The following is a 9,741-nucleotide window of genomic DNA, read 5'->3' as shown; positions in this document are numbered from 1 at the left end:
ACACACACACACACACACACACACACACACACACACACACACACACACACACACACACATCCTCCCAAGCCAGTAGCTCCTAATTAAGATCTTTGGGGAGTGGTTGCACGTTATCTTTTACTCTTTTCGAATACTTTTTTTTTGAGGCCTCGAAACTTAGGAGAATGGACAGTTTTCACATTTCTTACTAGAGCACCTACCTACTAACAGGTCAGGAAAAGATTAAAAAAAAAAAAAAAAAGCTGTTTCTATGAAGTAGAGGGAAAATGGGCAACCGTGTTAGCTATTAGCAGCTTAACAATGAAAGCCTGGCTGGGGATTCTGTAAGGATTGCTAGGAGGCCAAAGGCTTCAGTTCTTTGGCTAGGACCCAGATAATATTTCACCATTAACATTTTTAAACGGGTCTTGAGAAGAGATTCATTTAGTCTGGAACTTGCTTTGCAACTTATCCTTTTAAAAACTCATAACCTTAATCAATCCAGAATCTATGAGTTAAGCGGTAACACTAGGAGCTGAGCTGCAGTTAAGAAACTATGTTTTAGACAGAAAAATCACTTCACTTCCAAGCCGGGGGCTTAGCCATTATGATGATTTGTAATGTTGAAAGAATGCATCCCCTTATATGGGCTAATATCTTGTCTGTCCGATATCACTGTTTAAGTGCAAATGCAAGCTAGTACCCAGTCTGAAATAAAGTCTGTATACTCATGTATACTCATTTTGTTACTAGTTTATTTGCTCTTTTTATTTAAAAAAAAAAGTACCCCTTCTTTTAAGTTCTCACCTTGGCATGATTTATTTTTTAATTTTTATTTTTAACCACAGCAATTCCACATCAGCTAATAAAGCAGATAGACAGGGTCTTACCTTAGCTCTGCTATTTAGTAAATGACAGCACCATTCCTATGATGCAAACAAAACCCAACTAAATGCTTCAAAGGACCAAAATTCCATACAGGAGCTCTCACTCCCCCGCCCCGCCCCCCCCCCCCCCCCCCCCCCCCCCCCACTCGTGAAAGGATGTCAGTCTAAATTCCTTGCAAAAGAGCACTTTGTCAAACCTAAGAGACAGCTTAAACTGCTAACTCACCTAGGATTTCATCTTGTGTAGTGCCAGCAAGGAATCATGGGCTTAGGCATCTACCATATTTGGGAAGCCGGGTCAGAAAACAGTTGATTGCTATTGGATTTGTTCATATATGCAGCAGAAACAGGGCTGGGTTACCAGCTACAGTACTCTCTCAGACCAGAAGTAACGGTTATTCAACATACCAAGGTGCATGTGCAGAAAAAAAAAAAAAAAAAAGAAAGCCTGTCATAGTGTTTTCTCTTGTAGTCAGGTAAAATCTAATGCTAAATGAATTCTATTTACAATATTAAACACCTGGACAGTAGCTGCTTTTGCACTCAGATTTATTACGAAGTTTCCTAAAAGCTAAAATTTAACTCCTGGTTTAAATTTTACATTCGGCTACTGCATTCATGCTTCCCATAGTTTAAAATTATTTTAGCATGTATTGCTAAAATGCTATTTATCTGATCCATAAAAGATTATATTGGAGAATCCAGAATATGCTAACTACATGAAGTCAAAACAGTAGAAATACCAACTCGGTTTTACATACAAGCTACTTGCCTATGTTACAGTCAAATTTATCATATTACACGGACTTTTATAATGAAATTCAATAATTTCATTTAAATAACCAAATAAATGCCTTCAAATAAATGATGCATGTAATTATGAATAAAATAAGGAAAGATATGATGAATCGAATGTGACCACTAATGGATATAATAATGCTCATACCTCATAATTATGTAACACACAGCTTAGGCACTGGTTAAAAGAAATAGCCATGTGCATTTTACCCCTGTAAATAGTTTCCTTTTCCTAAAGCAAAACTAGATGTATTAAAAAGCAAACACATGTTTACCTATAAATTTTGTCTGGTTTCTAATTCCATACTCCAAATATATAGTAATTATTCCATATACAGCATGGATCTAAAACAAGTTATACCATGATAAATATCCAAAAGGTAATATTATGAAATTTTCATCCACTATAATTATATAACTTGATCACATACCACAAAGAACTAAACTGTTTCCTAAATCAGCCATACAGATTCCAAAAAAACTGAAGAAAGTTTGCTGAAAAGTTCAGCCTGAAGGGGATGTTTGAACACCCTAACAGATGCAAAGATCTTTCATTTAACACTCTTACCACCAAGTAGGTCTTATCTGCCAGGGCAGCTCTTGCCTGGATATGCTCCCAGTTAGACAGGAGAAGTCTGTCATTTTCATAAATGTTTCCAGTACTTTTAGATTAGTAGAGAATTTTAAATAAAGACGTGCTCAAAAAAAAAAAAAATCAACAAACGTCCTTAGACAAGGTCAAAGGCAAGAAAGTCCTTGGAACAATAGAAGGGAAAATATTCTCAACCTATAGGAGTAAACAGCTGATTAAACACATCAACATCAGAAGTGCTGGGAAAATAAAGGCCAAAGCATGCTAAATGACTCCCCTTCCCTTCCAGGCCTGACAGCAGATTGCTGGAAGGGCTGTGAAGTTTCCAGTAAAAGACATGTTTTCCTTCTCTTCCCATTTACTCTGAACGGGTTAAGCACCTGTGCTTAATTATTTTCCCTGCACATACAGCTCTGAAGAGATAACTGTGTCTCAAGAACAGTATCAGTGAGTTTCACAATGTGATTAGCACTTAGAGGAGGATGCCCTTTCTCCCAAATCAAGGCCCTGCCATTCCTCCTCTCACACTATTAAAATCAACGCTATCAGAATATGCAGTGTCTCACAACTCCAACTGCTGGAAGGAGAATGGGAAAGAAAGTATCCCCAAATCTCATGCTACAGCTCCTCCTGCTTTCTGACCTCCTGCTCCAACCATGGCTCTACAGTGGAGGCTTCTTTGTGGACCCGTGTAGGGGTGGTAACTGAGTCGTTGACACGGTGCTGCTTGCTGGCCTGTGGAGGGGTCCCTTCCATGGCTTGTGCCTTCCCCACTGCCATGAGGGGCCTACTCCCAAGTGCCCTTCGGTTGAAACACAACCAAGAAAAACATCCTCTATTTATTTTAAGAATGATATTAAATCCACCAAGCAAAATGTCTACCAACATTTGCTAAATGCTTTCCATTCAAACCCCAACATGAATAGCTTTTAACAGTAAATCTAAGGAGGCAATTACCAACTATTAGCTGTACCATGAAGAAGTATTTTCATAAATATTATAGTCTTCATACCAACACAATATGAAAATAGAACCCATTTCCTGACCTCATAATAAGCACATTGGTTTCTACATATGAATCATAACCATTTATTTATTTAGAGAGGAAAACTTGTTATCTTATGATAGTAATGGCTGCCTATAGGATTTTTTAAAATTATTATTCTTAATGCAAGCTTTAGATAGCATATCTTGATACTAATAATAAAAGCATGAGCAGTGACAATTCTTACTATTTTTGTTTTTTCCTTCAGGAGAGGGCATAGGTGCTGTAGGCACTTTAAGAAAAATATGACACAATAAATTTTCTCTTCCAAAATCATCTGTTTTTCCAAAATGGCAAACAGAGTTAGTTTTTCTTCCTTCTGTAAAAAATATGTAAATAATTGTTCTTGGAAGTGCATGTTTAATCCTAGGAACAGTTCTTTTGCCTTTTTGCTCTGTAAAATAGATCTCTGTTGACATGAAGCAACCTAGGAAATCCAGGGTATCTCCTCTTGAACATTTTTTTTCTCTCTTTGCCATGGGCAAAACCAATCTTGTCAGCACCTGCCATAACATGTAAGAGGATCTGGAAATTGGCTTTGCGTTTTCTAGGTTCACGTCAGCTGAGTTCCTAGTTTTTAAACAATGAGAAGCTCACGGAATAATGAAGAGTAAGACTGTTGACCAAACCCTGACTGTGTGTCAGGCACTGTTCTGAGACCCTCATGGGTGCCTCAGCCCTAATCTTAGTATAAGATGACTGTTCTCTCAACACTATTTGTTTGGGAATTTGTTTATTCTTTTTTTTTTTTTTGGTAGCAGATCAAAGTCACCTCTAAACAGCAGATGGAGCATGGAGACATTGCTGGCTTCTGGCTGGGTCATCATTCTGGAACAAGGTAAAATGCAATAAAGTTATTCAATCCAGAAAGGTGTGTGTTTATACTAAAATTATAAATATGTATGTGTGTATAATTGAAATTATACACATATGGCTACATAGTCACACAAATCATACAACAGCACTGTATCATACACCATCAGATTATTCATAAAGCTATGTTGCAAATTAGCTCACTGATTCAAACACACAAATGGCAATGAGTTCAAACACATTAAATGGTCAATGGGAAAAATATGAGGACTACTCAAACCTGAAATCAACAAATCAGAAAGCATGGGTGCATTTGGAATCATTTATAAGTATAGGTGAATCAGCCCCCTTAAGTAGGGACTATATATACATATGTATATATATATATACATATGTATATATATATACATATATATACATATATATATACATATATATGTATATATATGTATATAGCCTCAAAATTTTTCTGAACATTAAAGGAAGAGTTCTGAGTTTGTAACAGGCAGCTGTATGGAAAGCTTGCTTTACTGCTGTCAGCTTCTTTCCATTCGCCTGCCTTAATTTCAGTTACTCAGTGAAATGCGCTTTGACCCTAATAGCTACTACATGATAAACACTTGATTTGTTCGCTGTGGAAATAATTACATTAAACTGCACTCCAGGCTTCCCAAGGCATGTGAGGATTGGTTTGAAGTCTTCGCAATGAAGGAACTCTTATTATTTTCTAAAGAAGCTGCCAGGTATGGGAGAAAAGAGCCCATCAAGCTGCTTTTTCCTTCAAGCTGCATTCACTCCCCCTTCTCTAGCCTCCCAAATCCGAGGAAAATAAAGGGCAACCTCTAAAGCTTTTTTAGACGGAAGGTCACAATTCAAAGGCCTGGTAACTCAATCCAGTGCAGCAATCACATAGCTATTGCAAACACAGCCAGAAGCCCCGAGATTCTAGCTACTTTTATTAAGTAACGTGCATAGGTACACAACCTGGAGGTTTCCCTCAACTGTAAAGTTTAGCTACATTCATACTGGCAGGGATCAAGTTGCCTTGGGGGTCATGGATTTTATTTTAGAATGTTGGAAGAGAAGGGGGGAGGCATACTCAATAGTGCAGCCTAAGAAAAACAATAGCTGGCATTTGCTCCAGTGAGTACCTCTCCAGAACTACCTTGTAAATAAGGTGAAATGTTTTTTTGGTTTTTAGATTCCCACAATGGACACGAAGGCTGGTTTAACAGCTGGAGTATTCTACTGGTTTATTTAAATTTGTGGTTCGCATTGCTTCTTTGGTTTTTATTTTTTAATTTGTAAAAAGGTTATCAGTAGCCAGGTTTACCTGACTGGCTGAAATTAAACAGGATGGAGTACCTTGAATCTGTCACGTAGTGTAATTGAAATGTGGGAGATTCTTAAAAATCGAGGCTCCGGTTGACAGGGAGTTAGCACTGGTGGCTTGTTTTTTTAATCAATACAAGGAAAAACAAATAGTTTACCAAGAGGTCAGAGTGCCAGTGGAAGAGCCCTCCAGTGCCTGATTCTCATTGACAAGCCTTGCTGAAAGATCCACACAACCCCCATTAGTCCGGCCCCCTGGGATGGCTGTTCACTTTCCTTCCTGTCCTTGCCTGAGAGCATGGTCTGCCCTGCCAGCCAGGAGAGGGAGGGGGCCAAGGAGGAGGTAGAGGGCGGGGGAAGGGGCCAAGGAGGAGATGAAGGACGGAAGGACATAAACAAAGCAGACCCAGAAAAAGAAGGGATCCATGGCAATGATCAGAACTGCCCAAGCCCCACAGCCCCTTAGGTTAGAAGGTCTAACCTAAATGGATTTTATACATTTAGTGGATTTTTTATACATAAAATGGATTTTATACATTTTAAGTTGACAAATCCATCACTGTTGTCTCCATCTTGTTTGTGAGGAATTTCATCGGATAAATCTAAAAATGAAAACAAATATCGATGACTTTGCTCCCCAGAAATAAATTCATTCATAATTAATTAATAAAGACTCTTAAAGAGAAGAAACTTAGAATCAGGCCCCCAGCCTCTAATTCTGATTGTTACTTTGACTATTATTTATGACCCCGAATGACCAACACACGAAGGGAATATTGTAAGATATTGTCCATTCCTGGGTCTCTGAAGCAGCATGGCAGAGGTCTGGTTTCCATCCCTATCTTGCCGTGTTCTTGACGTGTCTACCACTGTTTCAAGCTCAAGCTCTTTTTCCCCCTAAATTGCATAGAATTATTAACTTGTACCTATACTCAAGAGTCCTTACTTTCCTTAAATACCCTAAAGATTGAAGTGAGTTTTAATTTTGGCTCTAGAGTGGTTTTCTCTTTGCCTTTTGTTACTATTCACTTATTATAATGTATAACCTTTAGCCTAGCTAAATAGAGGTTTGATGAATGCAAGGTTAGATCCCATCCTTTACCAAATTAGAGTGAAGGCCTAGAGAGGGCATGGTGAGTTTTTCAGAATTTAGTTCAGCTTGATGCTGGTAGTAAGTGCTCAAGAATTAAAGCAAGTACTCACAGCTACTTGGTGAAACATAATCTGAGTTTGTAAAAGTGAAAATCATTTCTCTGAATTTCTTTTGCTTTTATCCTCCTCTGCCCCCCCCCCCCCGCCATGTTGTACTTTTCCCTTATGGACACTCAAAAGGTGAATTGGTTAGGCCATTATCATCACTTACACTCCTGTTCAAAAACAATCTAAACACTTCTAAGGAACAAAACTGACACACCTGAACTGCACCAGGATTTTGCCATGCAAACGATAAGGGAAGGATGACCAAAACATTAAGAAAATACATCAGACCTGAAATCATTGTATTTGGTACATATGTACATACATAATACATACATAAATATGTACATGCATTTACATTCATGCATACATACATACACACACATATATGGGAGCTTTAAGTGCAGCTTTTAAAAAGCTATCATATATCATATCATATCATATCATATCATATCATATCATATCATATCATATCATAGTTCTAACTAGCACTGTCTCCCCAAAGCCCTCAAGTATCCTAGCATCAGTTCATTTCCTTTTCAGTTCTTAATGAAAACAACCCAAGACATTAAGGTAACAATGAAATGAGGAGGTGGGCAGGTGGTTCAGTGATTTCAGGTGTTTGCTGCCTTCCAGAGGTCCACACTAAGTTCCTCACACACAGAACAGGGAGCTCACGATGGTTGTAACTCCAGTTCCAGGGAACTGATGGTCTCTAGCATACACAAGGTGTCTATGCATACAGTTAGGCACATGTATAAACATATAACATAAAAAATTAAAAATGAAATGGATAGACAAGGGAACGAAGTTAAAAACATTTCTTACTTTCATAGTCTTAAATTCGTTGTGGAAATATCTGCAAGGATGTCATGATCACAATTTGTAGTTTCTATTAGGAACAGTGCTACCTCAAGATCCAGCTGTACCGCTCCTGGGCAGATATCGAAAGGATGCTCAACCATACAACAAGGACATTTGCTCAACTGTGTTCATAGCAGCACTATTCATGATAGCCAGAATCTGGAAACAACCTAGATGTCCCTGAACTGAAGAATGGATGCAGAAATTGTGTTACATTTACACAGTGGAATACTACTCAGCAATTAAAAACATGAAATTTGCAGGCAAATGGTGGGAACTAGAAAAGATCATCCTGAGTGAGCTAACCCAGAAGCAGAAAGACACATATGGCATATACTCACTAATAAGTGGATATTAGACATGTAATATAGGATAAACATACTAAAATCTATAGTCTAAAGCAGCTAAACAACAAGGAGGACCTTAGGGAAGAGGCTGAAACCTCACTCAAAAGGGCAAAACAGGATAGACATCGGAAGTAGAAGAAGACAAGGAACAGGACAGGAGCCTTCCACAGGGGACCTCTGAAAGACTCTACACATTAGGGTATGGAAGGAGATACTAAGACTCACAACCAGACTTTGGGCAGAGTGCAGGAAACCTTATGGAGGAAGAGGGAGATAGACTTGAAGGGGACAGGAACTGTACAAAGAGAACAACAGAGTCAAAGAACTTGGGCCCAAGGGGACCTGCAGTTTGATACTTCAACCAAGGACCATGCATGGAGAGGACCTAGACCCCCTGCTCAGTTTCCAAGGGGGTCCCTAGTAAGGGGGACAGGAGCTGTCTCTGACATGAACTCAGTGGCTGGCTTTTTGATCAGCTTCCCCTGGGAGATACAGCCTTGCCAGGCCATAGAGGAAGATGATGCAGCCAGCCCTGATGGGATAGAGTCAGGTAGAAGGGGAGGAGGTCCTCCCCTATCAGTGGACAAGGGCTGGGGCATAGGGGAAGAAGAGGGAGGGTGCGACTGGGAAGAGATGGAGGGGGCTACAGCCAGGATATAAAGTGAGTAAATTGTAATACATAAATAAATAATAAAAAAGAAAACTATTCGCAGTTTCTGTGGCACCCAGAAGTCTAACCAATCAAGTTAGTTAGCTGGCCTGCCAACTAGGACTCAGCAAATATTGTTTATGTAACATTTCCCAGGTATTGGCGGTAATAGATGAAGCAGTAAACACGGAAGATAGAATCCTTGCCATTAAGAAAAATTTCTCATGCATATACAGAAGAATATAAACCTAACCTAACCTCCTTATTAAGGCTCATTGAACAGTCAGCCACATCTAAATTCTCACAGAAAGTCTGAACTCACCTTTAGTAATGTTTGTAACTAGTCCAAAGGGAAATATCCGAGATTCTTATACCTGGAAGGTACTCAAACTGATCACCTGAAGTAAAAAACCATGGTCTTTATTTATGAATCAACTTTTACTATAAGCCACAAGTAGGCATGTAAAGAAAGCCTCTGCTAAGGCATATAGAGATCAAATGAAGAATAAAAAAAGAACAGACCAAGGTAAATGTGGAGAAAACCAAAGTAACACCCATTATCATTCCTAAGAGAAAACATTGCAATCATGAAACTAGAAGAAATTAACAACAGTGCCACTGCCCCAGTAAAGACAGAAGAACATCCAAAGAGCTGGGGTCTGGCTCCATGGCAGAAAAACGGTCTCAGTGCAAGACCCAGAGTTCCATCCCCATCACTCAGGAGAAAGAGAAGGAAGATGAGAAGAAAGGGTTGTGGAATGGAGAAGTGGGAAGGGTGGGAAAAGGAAGAGGAGATAGAAAAAGAAAGCTGTGGCTGGAGAGATGGCTCAGTGATTAAGAGCGCTGTCTGCTCTTCCAAATGGACCCAGCTCACAAGTGTCTGTAACACCCATTCCAAGGGGTCTGACACCTTCACACTAACGCACATAAAATAAAAATTAAATAAATTATTTTAAAAAAAGAAAAAGAAGACTGGAAAGGATACATGGGAAATAAAAATTAAGATAAGAGAAACATCAAAGTCAATCGAATTGGCAAAATTAACTGAAGTCATCTCCTAGGAAAGCAAAAAGAGGTGAGAATTATATGAAACAGCACAATGAAATGCTATATACTCCTGGCTATTCCACATCTAAATAAATATAGCTTTGGAAAGAAAGTAGAGAAACAAAGAGCAAAATTCAGCCAACAATACTAAAATATTTCCTAGAACATGAGGTTTCAGAGTCAAAAAGCTC

This window comes from Psammomys obesus, unplaced genomic scaffold (assembly GCF_907164565.1).
Source record: "Psammomys obesus unplaced genomic scaffold, mPsaObe1.curated_primary_1811, whole genome shotgun sequence".
In the NCBI taxonomy this organism is placed as follows: Eukaryota; Metazoa; Chordata; class Mammalia; order Rodentia; family Muridae; genus Psammomys; species Psammomys obesus.
Note: the sequence above shows the minus strand (reverse complement) of the source record.